At 40.2% G+C, this 18,038-nt stretch overlaps 1 protein-coding gene across 2 annotated transcripts in view; it reads left to right on the top strand.

Annotated features, from left to right (window-relative positions):
* The window catches only part of luzp1 (leucine zipper protein 1), a 138,036-nt gene that overhangs the window by 71,620 nt on the left and 48,378 nt on the right, over window positions 1-18,038 (top strand). The window lies entirely within an intron of this gene.

Here is an 18,038-nt window from a genome sequence, read left to right as displayed (position 1 = left end):
ATATATATATATATATATAAAATTACTTAACAAAAAAAATAAAAGAAGCTTTCTTCTTATATCTTGACCCATCAATTTCCTAGAGTGCAGAGGTTCTAGAATTTATTCCAGTTAAAATGGGTAAGGTTCTATCCTGAAAGATCAATGTGGGCCAGTTCTGTTTATAGTTTTAAAGTCATTGTGTTCATTTAATGCTATCCAGAAAATGCCTTTCTGTGCATGAGTAGCGTGCTGAACTCTTTACGAGGTCACTCAGAGGGAGTACAGTATATGCAGCACTTCATTAATTATGGTATGAGGCCATGTGCCTGTTTCTAATGGAGTGGGTTTGGGGGGGAGTGGGGGGGGGGGGTGTTCACAGACCAGAACAGCTAAACGGATGTCGGCGAGGAGAGCACAAAGTGCCGCTCCTCAGACCGCCTGAAAACATGGAACATATGGGATGGATAACATTCACTTTAACGTTTTTGTTTCTGTTGTACTCTGTTTAGCGTCTCTTGTGTTCCCTTTAATAATTTATTAATATTTGTAATAAATAAATAAGCAAGAAATGAAAACTTAAAAAGAGTCACTTGCTGTGAAGTTGCCCCAGACTTCACCTTCCTTTTTGCATTCTTTGAGTCCTTCTGCTTTCTGGCCAGAGCCAAAACCTGTTTGTAATTCTGTGTCTGAGTGTGTGGGAAAATCTGTTTGTCTGTCTGTCATGTAGTGCTTTTTATCTATCTATCTATCTATCTATCTATCTATCTATCTATCTATCTATCTATCTATCTATCTATCTATCTATCTATCTATCTATCTATCTATCTATCTATCTATCTATCTATCTAGTAGTGCCTTTCATCTATGTCTGTCTGTCTATCATCTGCCAAGAGGAATGCACAAATACAAATGAAATGTTTGTGTGGTTGCCCCATTTATAAATAATAAACCAAATGACAGGTACACAATGGTGCAAAAAGCAACAAAATGTGGCTTCAGCCGTTGACTGCAGGGATAAGACTCTGAAAGGCAGTCTGGCTTCAGGATGGAGCACTTCTAGTTTGTTGACCAGAAGGGATGGGGTCAGTTGCCCACATTGTGTTATTTGTCTGTCTGTATATCGTATAGTGCCTTTCCAATCTAGCTATCATCTGTCTAACCATCTTATAGTGTTTTTATCAATCTATCTGTCTAATTATCTATCTACAATTTATTGACACACGTGTTTGAGATGTAGAAGGAAAAGACAGGTTGTGTTTTGAACCGTGTTCCCTGGTGTTATGAGGCAGCAGTGCAAAGCACCATTTTAATCTGTAGTATTCATTTCTATCTCAAACCATCCATTTCATACCATTAATACAGTGCCTACAGAATTTATTCCCTCCCATGGAAGTTTCACATTTTATTGTCGTACACCATTGAATCACAGATGATTTGGTTTTGTCACTGATCCACAGAAAAAGACTTTAATGTCAAAGTGAAAACAGATCTCTGCAAAGTGAACGAATTACAAATATAAAACACAAAATAACTGATCACATAAGTATTCACTCCCTTTAATACAAGCCCAATAATAATAATATATAATATACACCCAACCTACCTGGAAAGGGGTCTCTCTTTCAACTGTATTTCCCAAGGTTTCTTCCATTTTTTTCCCTACAGGGGTTTTTTGGGAGTTTTCATTGTCTTCTTAGAGAGTCAAGGCTGGGGGGCTGTCAAGAGGCAGGGCCTGTTAAAGCCCATTGCGGCACTTCTTGTGTGATTTTGAGCTTTACAAAAATACATTGTATTGTATCGTATTGTATTTTAGAAGTCACATAATTAGTTCAGTGCATATAACCCGTATCCAAGGGGTAGTCAAAGGGTTTCATTTGAGTTGCTGTCTAAAAGTACCTTACCTGGAAGGTCTGACTTATGGCGGACTAACCCACACATTGAAGACAAAAGAACACTCCAAGCCGTTCTGTAAAAAGTTGATTGAAAAAGCACAATTTAGGGGAAGAAAATATCTGAGTCGCTGAAAATTGCATGAAATCCAGTTAAATCAATCCCTGGAAATGGAATGAGAGTATGGCACAGCAATAAACCTGCCAAGAGTAGGCCGTCCACCAAAAGTGAAAACGATGATTGAAGGAGGCCACCAAGAGACTTGGTTCTTCAAAAGTCACAGCTTTATGGGAGAGTGGCAAAGGAAAAACACACATTGTATTTCTGCTAGAGTTTGCCAGAAGACATGTGGGAGTCTCTGAAGTCAACTTGAAGAAGGATGTATAGTCTGATGAAACCAAAATTGAGCTTTTTTTGGCCATTAGACCAAAAGTGATATTTGGTGTAAGCCAAACACTGCACATTATCAAAACCACACCATCCCAAACATGAAGCATGGTGATGGCAGCATTGTACTGTGGGGATGCTTCTTAGCAGCTGGCCATGAAAGACTTGTGAGGGTAAAATGAGTGCAGCAAAATACAGAAAAATCCTAGGGACGTGCAGGTAATGAGTGTGACAGAGCAAGATGTAGAGGACAGGAAAATATGGAACAAGATGATCTGCTGTAGCAACCCCTAACGGGAGCAGCCGAAAGTAGAAGAAGATCTAATACAAGAAACCTGCACATTAGGAGAAGATTTGTTTTCCAGCAACACAACAACCCCAAGAATAAACCCAAAGCTACACAAGAATGGATTCAAAACAACATTGAGAAACTGTGGCTGGACATGGCAAAGGCTGTTGGCAAATGACATCCATGCACCATGACATAGCCCCAGTAGTTGTGCAAAGATGAATGGGGAGAAATGGCGGAGGTGATAGACAGAGAGAGACCTGAGCAAACAGATTCCAGGGTGTCATGGCTGACAACAGCACATCTACAAAATACTGACCTGCAGGGGTGAATACTTATCAATTATTTTGTATTTTATGCATGTAACTAATTTAGGTATGTTTGCAGAGATCTGTTTTCACCGCACTTCACATTAACAAGTCATTTTGTGTTGATCAGTGTCAAAAAAGCCAAATTAAATCCATTGTGATTCAAAGTTTTGTAACAATAACCTGTGAACACTTTCAAGAGAGAGTGAATACTTTATATAGGCACTGCAAATGCAAGTTTTGTTTTATTAGTAATTGCTATTCTTCTGCTTTACATGCCAAAGTATGTGTATGTTTTATATGTAACAAGATAAGAAATTTTACAAACAATCAGAGACCATTTGGTCCGCAAGCTTTTTTAGTCAAAACATCTCATCAAGCTATTTTTCTGAAAGCCCATCAGGATCAGCTCTTCTCTCAATCTATCGTATGAAGATGTACTTATTGTATGCTGCGTGCCATTTACTTTATTGTTGTGCCATTAACCACTAGGCATTGTGGGATGTGTTTGGGAGCCTCCGTGAAAGCAAAATCGATAGAGGAAGAGAATATATTTTGTGTTTTACTGAATGAGAGAGAGGAGGATATATTGCTGCCCTTGCTTCACAGACCTCACTCAGTGACCACGAAAAGGATCAATACATTCCTATATGGAAAGTAAATACCTTGTGGTAGATCCTCAATCACTGCAGTGTGCAGTCAGCCCCAAATGTGGCATTCATTTTCTATCAGACTGTTTGGAAGTACCAGTTCTAACATTTCACCATCCCAGTTCACTTCATTCACGTGAGCTTAAGGTTCGATTATTCAGAGAAACACAAGGTTTCCACTGATTTGAGTACTTGGTCTGCAAGTATATAAAGCAATTCAATATAAACTGCATTTTTTCATGAAAATAAACAGCAAGCTAAACTTATTAAATGTGTATAAATTCCCTCTAATACAAATTGAACCAAAAATGGCATTCCAGGCAGACCAGGTTATATTTTTTATTTTATACAATTCCCCAAGGTGAAAAGTCCACATTTCTTCACAACCCGGAGAGTATGAGTAACTTTGTTTTCCCTGAACCGTCCAACTTGTTGCGTTGAGGTAATTCATGTAGAATTTCTGACTCGGAATCTAATATGTACTGTCTGTCCAATAGCATGTGAACATCGCATTAGATATTTTATCCAGCCTACTGGTTGGTTCTGAACAGTGACGCTATGGTTTGCACTGTTGTCTCCCAACTCCAAGGACCTGGATTTGAGTCCAGCATCGTCATATGGAAAGTGCATGTTCTCCCCATGATCGTTAGGGTTTCGCTTTACAGGATGTTTGGTTTCCTTCCATGAATGTTCATGATAGGTTAAATGGCACCTTGCACTGTCTCCAAGAAATGCGGGATCTGCACAACCCTTTACTGCCAACGCCAGATGCAGAAGATGGATAAATAGATAGACTGAAGGATTGATGTCTGGTGGACACAATAAAGGTTGGCGAGTTTATTGAAAGCAGACGCTTCACAAAGAGCAATTCCTAAGTTAATGAAGCTGTGAGAAACCGGCTGGTCAGGCCTTAAGACTATTAAGACACTTGACATAAATTTGGTAATTTTGAAAGAGTTGCTAACTAGGTGAGCAACTGGAAATGAACGGACAGTAAATTTGAATTCAGAGTATGAGAAGCCAGACTCATCAAGAGAGGCCCTTCAGGAATTCAAAAGACAAGGCTACCATACCCACGGAGCAGGATATACCCCACTCGATAGACCTGGCAATGCACATTTACTGTACAACAAGCACAATTGTACAAAAAGCAGTCGATGGAAAATGGGCAGTCGAGAATGCAAACTGGCTAGATAATATCAGAGGCCTACAGATAACTGTGGCGTTACAGTATTGCAGCAGCCATATCCATGGAGCATGTGTTGTCGCTCAGTGGTGTTATGAGCATAACCAAAAACTTATGTAAATGCCAAGGCCTCAGTCACCACATCTGTACCCAAATGAGCAGTTATGTGCGATCTTTGAACACAGCATTTTCCACCTCTGTTAACTAGCCATGGATTGACAGACTTTGGAGTTTCACTCCTACTGCACAATTCCAGATGTGCAAGGTGTTGTGTCTCTAGTAAGTAATTCTGAATTGGTGAGTGTCTGGCTTTGCCTCCTTCACTGGGTGGCTGCTCATGTGTGCCTGGTGCTGCTAGGATAGGCTTCCCAATGTCTTTGTATTGAATAAAGCTGATAATCGATAGATGAATGTTGGTGTTTGCACCTTTCTGGTTACTGCAGGTACATTGCAAGTTTTATGGGTGATACACGAGTATAATTAGTTATATGATTTCACCTTGTGATGGTGTGCACTGTTTAAAATAAAGACTGACTGGACAATAGACACTTTCTAAATTTTTTTTAAGTGATGGCACAGGGATGTCTGCATTCTTCACTGTTACGATATACAGGTTATGTCAACTGATGACTCTAAATTGACCACATATCAGTGTGTGTGTATGTGAGAGTGTCTCCTACAATGGACTGGTGACCCATGTGGTTCCTGTCTATCTTGTTGGGACAGGCCATTGCCCCGTGCTGTGAACTCTATTCATTAGGGTGATTAATACTGTATATGGATGAATATTTTGCAAGAGTGTAATATCCCACATTCAAGATTTTGATGTGGAATTGAAAGCGAGATGTAGTTTAATTCTGTCTCTGCAGAGAAGCTTGTGTGAGAACTAGGGTGCGCTTAACATTCCAAAAAACTTTCCGAAAAGCTGCTGCAGTTGTGGAACTTTCATTTGAAGAAGCCACAGGCACGTCTTATCCTGTTTGCACTTGTACTCTGAACAGGAAAATGCTGACGACAGTGAGCTAGAAAAGGCATGTGCTTCTGGATGATTGTGTGTAATAGCTGGCAGCTGATGATCATGGTTAACAAAGAAAAAGAAAATGCACATTTCAGCCTAAAGAGAGCCTATCAAAATATCCAAAAGTCACTGAAGGCCTTCCAACTCTCAGCGGGTCTGCAATGTCAGATTTCTTTCTTAAGCTTTGTTTGGCACTCACACACCCAAACTGGTGGCTGCTGACAGTCGGTGGAGGGAGAGGGTGGGGTGTGTCAGCATATATTCCGGAAAGGAAAAGCCCACATACTTGTCCAGTTAGAGGCTTCTTAAAGGTCTGTGACCTAGTGGTTATGACATTAGACTATAAATTAAAAGGTTACAGGTTCAAACCTCATGGACTCACACAGTCACATTTTCTATCAGTGCTTGTATTATTGAAACAGAAAACAACCGTTGAATCATGAATTGCATGTTGCATAAAGTATGCGTTTAAAACATAACACGTAGCTTGAATGCAGGAAATTATTACAATGGAGTGCGGCAGCATCTCAGGTTTGATTTCCGCATCCTAGTCACTCTACAGCCAGGCGTATAAGATATATGTCCTGGACACAACCATGAGTGAATTTTGGATGTATGGGATGGGAACAATGGAAGGCTAACTGAGTGTCACATTTCTAAAATAATTCAACACTTCATGAAGACGACGCTTAAACTAGGGGCGGTGATTTTGAACTGCCAAGAGCAGTGGTGATCTAATTGACCTGGTTTATAAGAGTAAGCTTCCGATTATGATGAACATTCGAAAAGTCTCCTTAAACGAGCCTATTGAACATACAGTGGGTATAGAAAAGAATCCCCCCCTTCAAAATTATTCACATTTTTTTTTTTGCTTTACAGCCTTAAATGAAAACACACACAAAAAATATTTCTTCCCAGCTTTACTTACTCAATGCAACCTACAACATCCAAATGAAAGATATCACAGCTACAGTTCATAAAAATGATAAAAAATCTTAAACAAGACATACTGAGATTAATAATGGATCACCCCCCCCCCCCCCCCAATGTCAATGTCATTTTGTTGAACCACCTTTTGCTTTAATGACACCCCTTGAGTCTCTTGAGATATTTCTCTATCAGCTTTGCACATCTAGATTGAGCTATTAATATTTGCCCCCCCACTCTTCTTTACAGAACTGTTCAAGTTCGGTCAAATTGGATGGTGAGTGTTGGTGGTCTGCTATCTTCAAATCTTCCACAGATTTTCAGTGTGATTTAGGTCTGGGCTCTGACATTCACTTTTTCCCCTTCACCCACTGTGTGGTCAGTTTTGCTGTGTGCTTCGGGTCGTTGTCGTGTTGAAAGGTGAACATTCTGCCCATCTTCAACTTTCTGGCAGAGGGTAGCAGGTTTTCCTTCTACCCTAACGAGAGCCCCAGGCCCTGTGGCAGAGAAACTCCCCCACAACAGGATGCTGCCACCTCCGTGCTTTACTGTAGGTATGGTGTGTTGTGGATGGTGAGCTGCATTGGATATCCGACAGGTGTACCGTTTGGTATTGAGGCCAAATAGTTTGATTTTGGTCTTATCTGAGCATAAGACCTTTTTCCACTTGGCATCAGAATCTTCAAGGTGCATCCTGGGAAAGCTCAAACGAGCCTTAATGTGGCTTGAGAAGTGGCTTTTCCCTTGCGACCCTCCTGAACAAGCCACAATTGTGGAGCGCTTGTAAAATTGTTGTCACGTGTACACAATGACCACTCTTTGCCATAAAATCCTGTAACTCCTTCAAAGTGGCCATTGGTAGCCTCTCTTACCAGTTTCCTCCTTGCTCTTCCATCCAATTTGGAGGGGCGGCCAGATCCAGGGAGGGTCCTAGTAGTACCAAACACTTGCCACTTCTTTATTATGGACTTTACTGAGCTCCTTGGGATTGATAAAGCCTTTGAGATTTTTTTGTATCCATCTCCTGCCTTATGTCTGTCTACCTCTCTATCCCGGAGGTCTTTTGGAAGTGGCTTGCCACCCATAGTCAGTTGTTTGCTGTCATTTGCACTACCAAGCAAGGGAATGAATGCTCCAGGAAGAGCTTCACTAATCACACTCATTACAACTGATCACAGGTAGAAGGACGCCAGTAACCAGGGTCTGCAATGGAAACGGTGGGCACTAACACCTGATTGAGTTTAGGAGGGGGTGATCCTGTATTAATCTCAGGATTTCTTGTTTTTTATTTTTTTAAATTCTTCTGAACTGTAGCTGGTGATATCTTTCACTTGGATGTTATAGATTGCATTGAGTAAGTACAGCTGGAAAAAATATTGGTTTGTGTGTTTTCATTTAATGCTGTAAAGCAAAAGAAATGGGAGTATTTCGAAGGGGGGATTCTTTTCTACACCCACTGTATAAATGTGTGTTGCGTGTGCAGAGAGCAAATGTTAATAATAAACATAACCTGTTGCAAGCAAAAAACCTTTCTGTAACATCAGACTATACGTTGGCATTCGAAGATATTAATGAACATGTGGGAAACATGAAGGATGCAATCTTACAGGTGCTGTGTGTGCTCTCTGTTGTTCACTGTTAAGACGATGGTGAAGGAGCCGATGCGAGTTTGAAAGAGTGGGCAGTTATGCTTATGAAAGAATATGAACTGCAAAACATGCATTTGAAGTAAACAGTGTGTCACACACCTTAAAATGGGCTGTCGTTTAGAGAGCTGATAATGAAGAGCGACAGGAGATGCCGATTTAAGAAGTAAAGCATGGACAACACTGCACAGCACCCACCTTCTGACTGCATGTCTAAATGAACAAGTAAAGGAAGTTATCATTACAGTCCAATAGGAAATACAAACATGGCATACCAGAGTAGCCGCGGTGTTTAAACACGTAGTATATCCATAGACCACAATGCTTATCTAAACGCTGTTAGCTGCCATATAGTGAAACAATAGTCAAAATGACAGAGAGAGATATCGTAGCATAGACGCACTTGTCAAATGCGTGTAGCTGTGGTGGTCTGCATGCATGTGTCTGTCTTTGTCTCCTGTATCACTACAACGTACAAATTAATCATTAGGCTTCAGCTACCTTGTGCTACTGAGCTCCTAAATGAATAAGAGCAGTTTTTGCTTTTTATCTCCTTTTAGCATCAAGTATTTTATTCAGTTTCTTTTGCTCTCTCCCAGAACCCTGACAATTTAGTTTAGTGCACGGACTGGAGTAATTGAGGGTGGGTGTTTTAGGAAGAAGCCCTGTGGGTGTAGCCTTAGCAGCACCAGATTTTGACGCTATTCACTATTAATGTATTAACGGGTTGTCCCCAGACGTGTACTCTCATTTGTAAATAATGTCTGGCCCTGCGAGACTACAGCATCCAGTATCTGTCATTGAATCTGTTTTCTATCAGGTGTTCCAGTTTTTTCCCACATCCCCATGTGTGGGTGTGGTTAGTTGAAGATTCCATATTGGCCCTGATGAAACATGAGAGCGCGCATATGTGAGTGTGCCCTGTTTGGCACTGTTAAGCTGCAGCTCTCCACAACCAGGAATTACACAACCTGGTTTGAGAATGTTCTGTTATGTAAGCACAGACAGATTGTCCCCTAGTGACTAGGACATATTTCATTTTGTTTTATTAAAAGGTTGTCAGTTCAAACCGCTCATTTGATTCAAATTAAGGGACACTTATTAAGTCGGTTTACCTGTTTATGTTCAAATTCTGCAGATATAGGAAGATTTTTATTAGGTAGTCTGGCATAGTGATGAAGTTCAGTTCCTGCTAATGTCTCATTTTGTGACACGGAGAAAGTCCCTTAACCTGGAAAAAAATTACTACAGTCTAAGACATTAGACTAAGATCCAGGCATTTAATGACCTCTTGGGCACAGCCATCAGCAGTGTGTCTGTCTGCGGAGAGAGTGTCGACCTTGTCGAGAGGTTTACTTACCTCGGCAGTGACATTCAAGTGTCTGGTGACTCTTTCTATGAAGTCAGTAGATGGATTGGGAGAGCATGGGGGGGTCACTAGAAAGTGGGGTATGGCGCTCCCGATATCTCTGCAAAAGGACAAAGGACCAAGACTTTAGAGTCCTGATGCTTCCTGTCTTACTATATGGTTGCAAGACATGGACGTTTTCCAATGACCTGAGACGATGACTGGATTCCTTTGGTACTGTGTCTCTTTGGAGAATCCTTGGGTACTGCTGGTTTGACTTTGTGTCGAATGAGCAGTTTCTCATGGAGTGCCGAATAAGGCACATGACCTGCATTGTGAGGAAGCGTCAGTTACGGCACTATGGCCATGTGGCGTGATTCCCCGAGGGTGATCCAGCTTGCAGGATCCTCATTGCTGAAGATCCGAGTGGCTGGACCAGGCCAAGGAGACGCCCACGTAACACCTGGCTGCAGGAGATAGAGGGTCATTTTCAGATGGTGGGACTGGACCGCGTGTCTCCCTGGGGGGGTTGTCAACCAGGATCCTGAGCTGTTTCGTCATGTGGTGGGTGCGACAACGTGCTGTAGCAGTGCATGCTCCCCAACCTAAGCAAGTGTAAACTAGCCTGCCCTTCTTAGTCACTTTGATTAACGAGGTTGGCTAAATATTCAATAATAATATTAAGTATATGTGAAAACCATGCAGCAACAGCAGTAGTTCCTGCTGTTGATTCATTTTGTGACTTGGAGAAAGTCACTTAACTTGGAAAAAAAATTACTACAATATACGCAGTTGTAAAGTAGCCCGCCCTTATTAGTCACCTTGAATAAAGAGGTTGGCTAAATATACAATAATAATAATAATAAGTACATGTGATAACCAAGATGGTGACAATCCTGCATAACATCTGACTGTTAGCCACAAGACTCTCAGCTGAATCCCTGCATTCATAGTATGACCCGACCGACTCACCTTACCTGCTTAGAAATGCGACAACAATTGTATCTACACAAGTAAAGTGTCAGGGTGGCCTAGTTAATGAAACGTTAGCCTTTAAACCACAAGGCCATGAGCTCAGTCCTCACATCTGAAATATCACTCAATTCACCTGCCTGTGCTTGCTCTATATGGGAGCATTCATACTACACCTCTTACGCAAAGAGACTGGCTTATTGTTAAGGAAGTAAACTGGGAACCACAAACCTGCCAGTTCAAGCACCAATTTCTAACTCATTCATTGATCTGGAGCCAGAACTCATGTTTTAGAAAAATAAAAATTATAGTACAGTATTTGTAAAAAGCATTGGGGTAGTGCTCATGATAGAAAGGTGCTATTTGGAACAAACTTGTTTGTTTGCTTGTCTGTGAAAGTTGGGGTCACCTTTTTTTCTGCCAAGTCTATATGTTTTAATTTCTAATTTTTTATAATGCACACTTAATGACACAGTGGTCTAAAGCTTTACGCAGGTATACAGTGTCACAACATTAATAGTATGCTAGATGTTAAAACGCAAGAGGTAAACATGAGCCCCATGTTGCTACTGTATATATATTTTGTAAATAAATGTTTAAGGGGTCCAAAACTGGTTGTCTGTCCATCCATATTAGCCATTATAGCAATATATGTTAGCAGGAAAGAGTAAAGCTAAGAAGAGGATCAAGTGAATGTAAAGTATTACACGTAGGAAGTAAAAATGTCAGGTTTGAATACACAATGGGAGGTCTGAAAATCAAGAATACACCTTATGAGAAGGATTTAGGAGTCGTAGTGGACTCGACACTATCAACTGCCAGACAGTGTTCAGAAGCCATTAAGAAGGCTAACAGAATGTCAGGTTATATAGCGCCTTGATGTGTGGAGTACAAGTCCAAGGAGTTTATGCTCAACCTTTATAACACACTGGTGAGGCCTCATCTGGAGTGCTGTGTGCAGTTCTGGTCTCCAGGCTACAAAAACGACAGAGCAGCACTAGAAAAGGTCCAGAGAAGAGCAACAAGGCTGATTCAGGGCTACAGGGGATGGGTTATGAGGAAAGATTAAAAGAGCTGAGCCTTTTCATTTTAAACAAAAGGAGATTAACAGGAGACATCATTGGAATTTTCAAAGTTATGAAGAGAATTATTACAGTGGATCAAGCCTGTTACTTTAAAATGAGTTCAGCAAGCATACAGGGACACAGATGGAAACTGTTAAGGGTAAATTTTGCGTTAGGATGTTTTTCTTCACTCTAAGAACCATAGACACATGGGATTACTATGTAGTGTGGTAGACAGTAGACCTTTAGGGACCTTCAAAACTCAACTTGATGTTATTTTGGAAGAATTAAGTAGATAGGACTGGCAAGCTTTGTTGGGATAAATGCTTGTTCTCGTCTAGATTGTTCTAATGTTATAATTCCAGGGACCATCTCTATCATTATTGTGATCTGTTCTTCATACTGTATATATTTTGTAATGGTTTGTATCACATTGTGTATTGATTTGTTAGTGTTTCATAGTGATTAAATGGTCAGAGTTGGTGAAATAAATGGATGAAACATCTAATAAGTGAGTAGCAGATCTTAGAAGGAAAGCTGTAAATGAGAATGCCACTTGGTCAGGCCAATCAAAAGGAACATAATGTGGCTATTTGAGTCACCAGTCTAAATGCTAAAGATGTTAAACATAAGCAGAACTAAAAGAATGTAAAATGTAACGTGACTTGGAGAATGATTTTGTCATCCTTTTAGTTTACCGAAAGGAATTTCAACAGGCTAATACGGTGGAGCATTTTTAAAAACTGCTAAAAACCCGTTATTTTAACATGGCTTGCTCATAGCTACATTTTAGTGCATCAAATTATCATTTCCCTGAAGGGTCCGCAATCCGTGCTAATCCCTACTATTCTCTGCTGTTCTTTTACCGTTTTTTCTGTGGTGTGGTGATCTGTGCCACAACCACCTGATCAGAGCACCATGCAGTCCCTACATTGATGGATTGAAGGCCAGATGTCCACATGACCATCATCATCAAATTTTTTCCAAAATGAAAAACATTTGATCATTTCATGGAGCACAGGAGGTGGGAGTCCCCCTTGGTGATTTCAGTCCAAAAAACTGAGCAGAAAATTTATACATCCAGTCATTTGGGTTTCACCCACTGTGATGGTGTCACCCGGTGTGGTCCACATCCCCTTGGTGATGCCACTGGACCATAGTGAAGCACACTGTGTTATCCTAACCTGACTGCTTACAGGATATGGGAAGAAGCCTATAGGAAGACCCTCAGAACAAGGAAAGTACATGCTTTCTAGGTGCAAAGGTCTTTGAAACTGCAAAATAGATTTCCATGTTAAGGGAACAGTAACACACAAAAAAAAACAGGGTGTAAAACTTAAATGAGTGTAAAATCACAATTGACAAGTAGCTAGTCCTGGGTTCAAACACCAGCCTGGTCACTGTTTACATATACATTCTTTGTAATAATAGTAATAATGTTTTATTTATGTAGCGCCTTGCATACACTCAAGGACACTTTATTGAATTTACAATTCAATAAACACATTAACAAGACAGTACAAATTACATACAAGAAAATGAATAACACTCATTGAAAAGTTTGAAATGAATAATAGATATTCCTCGCGAAGGCTAAGAGGAAGAGCATTCCAAATTCTAGGGGCTATCACACTGAAAGCTCTCCCACCCATAGTTACTAACCTGTATTTACGTACAGTGAGCAAGTTAGCGTCAGATGATCTTAATACACGGGCAGGAGTGTAAGGAAGCAGCAGCTCAGACAGATAATGAGGGGCTAAACCATGAAGGGCTTTAAAGGTGAGAAGAATAATTTTATATTTGATTCTTGAAGTAGATGAGCGGCAGAATTCTGAACATTCTGTAATCTATTGATACAGTATATTTAGTCAGGAGGTCATAAAACAATGCATTGCAATAGTCCAGATGGGTAGTGATAAAAGCATGAATGAGTGTTTCAGTATCCTTCACACTGAGGAAAGAATGCAGATGAGCAATGTTACAAAGATGAAAAAAAGCCATCTGTACTATTGAGCTAATGTGTAGTAGAAAAGTAAGAAGCTGATCAAAGATGACACCCAAATTATGGACTGATGCTGATGGTTTGTTTGAGGGTACTCCATCTTTTCTCACACCCCTAAAATATTGAAGGATAATTGGTGAAGGTGTGTGGATGTATCATGGATGTACCCAGAAATGGATTGTAACCAGTTCAGGATTGTCCTGCATCTCAATCTGCCACTAAACAGTAGAACTGGATTAAAATGGTTTGAAATTGAAATTGGATGTGCTGATAAAAATGACAGTTTGGCGTCTCTTGGTTATCAGTAACTTTAATAAACCCACCTTTGCTCATTCAAGCCACAATGAAAATGATGAATGAACAGGAGCTGCTGTGCTGTCCAAGTGATTAAAACCCTGCAAGGTTGCTTTTCTCAATGCGTTCCCAAAGCATCAGCTTAAGGCAGGTGGCAGCCGTAGGGATGGTGACTGCTAAGTTGTTGGTTGATAATGAAAAGGTCAAGCCCGGGAACATGCCAAATTAATCACAAATGGCCAATTGTAGTTGTGTAGCACTAAAGACAGGTTGTGCACATTGAGACGAGTTCTGGCTGTGCCTAAATTCTAATTTACCTTGGAGTCTTTTGGCATGTTACAACCACATGAATACCAGTTCAACATTCTTGAAAGGTGTGATTTTGTAATGCGCACCGGAAATGCCAGACTAAAAATAAAGTTTGGCATCTGATTCTTAATAAAGTGTTTGCAAGGCAATTTCCTGACAGCTGAAATCATTTGAAGCAATAAAGATTACTTTCTCTTTGAAATCAACATATCTTTCACTTCTGTAACACCATCACACACTACCGTGCACCTTTTTTTACATCTCATTTTCTTAATGTTCGTATTGTTCTTTTCTTTATTTTTTGCTATAAACAGGAGACATTCCTGTAATCATCCTTTTGCAATCACTATAAATGAGTATTTAGGAGAAATATGAGGATAAACATGTCTATGCTTTTTACTTTAATCAAACTACCTCACTCAAAAAATCACTAAAAAATAAAAGAAATATCACACATAATTTTGCGTATAACAGATTTTTAGAAATGTCTGATTTATTAAGGCATAGTGGTAGTGTGCTTGGTGATGCTCCTTCACAGCCCCCTGACCTATCCTAGGCTCTGAGTAGGTATTCCAGCATGATTAATATCTGTGTAAAGTTTATATGTTCTCCCTGTACCTTCAGGTATTTCAGGTTTTCCTCCAATGGCCCAGAGCCTTGAAAAGAGTCTTAAATGTTCTGTGGTGACTCCAGCCTTGCCCTGCATGAGTAAATATGCCCTATGATGGACTGATGCCCAATTCAAGATTGCTTCCTACCTTGTGCCCAGTGATGCCAGGATAGGCTGTGACCTCCATGACCCTGCAGTGGATTAGGCAGGTTTCAAAATGTATGTGTTCCTTTATAAAAATGAATTTAATCATGCAACTAATCTATTTTCTAAATCTGCCATTTTCATTGTTGTAGTTGCATCAGGCAAAAATGCAGAAATCAAACTTGAACCCTGGGTAATGTGGACCACTTTACTGAAGAACACACTCACTAACAGGCCAATCTCGAGTCCTCAGTTAGCCTAAACTATGCGTATTTGGGATGTGGGAAGTAAACAGAGGACTGTAAGAAAGTAAAATGCAGGCATGGCAATAACATGTAAACTTCCATATAGACAATGACCAAGCCAGGCCAACATGGCAATGCAGACTCCATAAGGACAATGCCCTGGCCTGGGAGTCACCCCAGGACTTTGGAACTATGAAGTTGTCACTGTAATATATGCCTATCAATTTTCAAAGCCATTCTGTCTATTTCATTTTCAGCCTCTCCTGGCCGTTTGGGGCTTAGGGCAGCATGTAGCCATTCTTTACCTTAGTTAATGATTTTAGCAAGACAGTCTGATAACAGAACAGACACTATAACTATAATTAACTATACACACAATATAACTAAGTAAGGAAATAAATAAATTAGTAATACTGATATGATGACCTAATTACAAGATAACCCTATGCTGCTTAAAGAAGTTATGATAAAAGACAAGGAACTAGAAATAACAGTTTTAGATTATATAAATATAAATACAGTCATATGAAAAAGTTTGGGAACCCCTCTCAGCCGGCATAATAATTGACTAAACTTTCAACAAAAAAGATAGCAGTGGTATGTCTTTCATTTCCTAGGAACATCTGTGTACTGGGGTGTTTTCCGAACAAAGATTTTTAGTGAAGCAGTATTTAGTTGTATGAAATGAAATCAAATGTGAAAAACTGGCTCTGCAAAAATGTGGGTCCCCTTGTAATTTTGCTGATTTGAATGCCTGTCACTGCTCAATGATGATTACTTGCAACACCAAATTAGTTGGATGAGCTTGTTGAGCCTTGAACTTCATAGGCAGGTGTGTCCAATCATGAGATATAAAGGTATTTAAGGTGGTCAATTGCAAGTCGTGCTTCCCTTTGACTCTTCTCTGAAGAGTGACAGCATGGGATCCTCAAAGCAACTCTCAAAAGATCAGAAAAAAAAGATTGTTGAGTCACATGGTTTAGGGGAAGGCTACAAAAAGCTATCTCAGAGGTTTAAACTGTCAGTTTCAACTGTAAGGAATGTAATCAGGAAATGGAAGGCCACAGGCACAGTTGCTGTTAAACCCAGCAGGTCTGGCAGGCCAAGAAAAATACAGGAGTGGCATATGAGCAGGATTGTGAGAATGGTTACAGACAACCCACAGATCACCTCCAAAGACCTGCAAGACAATCTTGCTGAAGATGGTGTATCTGTACATCGTTCTACAATTCAGCACAATTTGCACAAAGAACATCTGTATGGCAGGGTGATGAGAAAGAAGCCCTTTCTGCACTCACGCCACAAACAGAGTTGCTTGTTGTATGCAAATGTTCATTTAGACAAGCCAGAGTCATTTTGGAACAAAGTGGTTTGGATTGATGAGACAAAAATTGAGTTATTTGGTCATAATAAAAAGCGCTTTGCATGGCAGAAGAACAACACCGCATTCCAAGAAAAACACCTACTACCTACTGTCAAATTTGGTGGAGGTTCCACCATGCTGTGGAGCTGTTGGGCTAGTTCAGGGACTGGGGCCCTTGTTAAAGGCGAGGGTCTGATGAATTCAACCCAATATCAACAAATTCTATAGGATAATGTTCAAGCATCAGTCACAAAGTTGAAGTTACGCAGGTGTTGGGTATTCCAACAAGATAATGACCTACAAAGGCATTCATGCAGGGGGTACAATGTTCTGGAATGGCCATCACAGTCCCCTGACTTGAATATCATCGAAAATCTATGGGATGATTTGAAGCAGGCTGTCCATGCTCGGCAGGCATCAAATTTAACTGAACTGGAGAGATTTTGTATGGCAGAATGGTCAAAAATACCTCCATCCAGAATCCAGACACTCATCAAAGGCTATTGGAGGCTGTTATATTTGTTATCAGTTATCTGTTATCAGTCTAGAGCAGCATTTCTCAACCTTTAAGTATTTGTGACCCAAGTTTTTATAACAGTTTTAATCGCGCCCCCCTAACGTTTTTTTGAAAGGAGCCCACTACTACCAATTTGTTCTTTTTTAATTAATGATATATCATAGATGCATATTTTATTATACCTTCTTAACTTTTATCAACATTTATCTAACTCTATATTTATTTTTCTAGTATCAGAATGTAATTTAAGTTAATTTGTTTTGGTTTCAATTGATGTATTTTTCATATTTTTGATTCTTGTTTTCTTTTTTTCACATCTTTGTACCCCCCTTTTTGTTACTTCGTGCCCCCCTAGGGGGGCCCGCCCCACAGATTGAGAACCACTGTCTACTAGTGGGCCCTGTGCTCACTGCCTGGCACCATGGAGCCCGATTGGCATTTGCCATAGAATACCAGAATTGGCAGGTCCACCACTGACGCCCTGTGCTTTTCATAGATGAGAGCAGGTTCACCCTGAGCAGATGTGACAGACATGAAAGGGTCTGGAGAAGCCGTGGAGAACGTTATGCTGCCTGTAACATCATTCAGCATATGACCAGTTTGGTGGTGGATCAGTGATGGTCTGGGGAGGCATATCCATGGTGGGATGCACAGACTTCTACAGGCTAGACGACGCCACCTTGACTGCCATTAGTTATCAGGATGAAATCCTTGGACCCATTGTCAGACCCTATGCTGGTACTTATTAATTGATTAATTTCATTGATTAATATTGTTGGGACAGACTTGATATTTTAAGATGTTTAATGATGTTGGAATATGTGTTCAAAAATGGATGAATGAACAAATGAATGATATTGATAAAGCACCCAGCTTTCTAGAAAGCT

The sequence above is a fragment of the Erpetoichthys calabaricus genome, chromosome 14 (genome assembly GCF_900747795.2).
Source record: "Erpetoichthys calabaricus chromosome 14, fErpCal1.3, whole genome shotgun sequence".
In the NCBI taxonomy this organism is placed as follows: domain Eukaryota; kingdom Metazoa; phylum Chordata; class Cladistia; order Polypteriformes; family Polypteridae; genus Erpetoichthys; species Erpetoichthys calabaricus.
Note: the sequence above shows the minus strand (reverse complement) of the source record. Positions and strands in the feature narration are given on the sequence as shown.